The 267-nt window shown below is 70.8% G+C and overlaps 1 protein-coding gene across 1 annotated transcript in view; it reads right to left on the bottom strand.

Annotated features, from left to right (window-relative positions):
- NTNG2 (netrin G2) overlaps nucleotides 1–267 on the bottom strand; it is a gene marked incomplete at both ends in the record, with an annotated part of 26,886 nt that overhangs the window by 9,215 nt on the left and 17,404 nt on the right. The window lies entirely within an intron of this gene.

The following is a 267-nucleotide window of genomic DNA, read 5'->3' as shown; positions in this document are numbered from 1 at the left end:
GTGCGGCTCTGCCCTCGGAAAACCGCCCTTGAAGACACAGCCAGCCTGCGTTACGTCCCCAAGTCCGGCCACGGGGACTTGGTGCAGCACTGGGAGAGCTGGCAAGGACGGAGCCAGCTTCTCCCTTGATCCAACGGCCTGTCCATGGGTTACAGAGCCTGCGGGCTGCTCTGAGGCGGCGATGGCCGGAGGTGGCCACGGGCACGCTGGGGCAGCAGCCCGGCGCTGGCCGAGTGAGTGGCCGGGGGGGGCGAGGCGCGCCCCGCC

Source organism: Eurypyga helias, unplaced genomic scaffold, assembly GCF_000690775.1.
Source record: "Eurypyga helias isolate BGI_N326 unplaced genomic scaffold, ASM69077v1 scaffold12625, whole genome shotgun sequence".
Lineage (NCBI taxonomy): Eukaryota > Metazoa > Chordata > Aves > Eurypygiformes > Eurypygidae > Eurypyga > Eurypyga helias.
The sequence above is the reverse complement of the archived record's forward strand: the minus strand, read 5'-3'. Positions and strand labels throughout refer to the sequence as shown.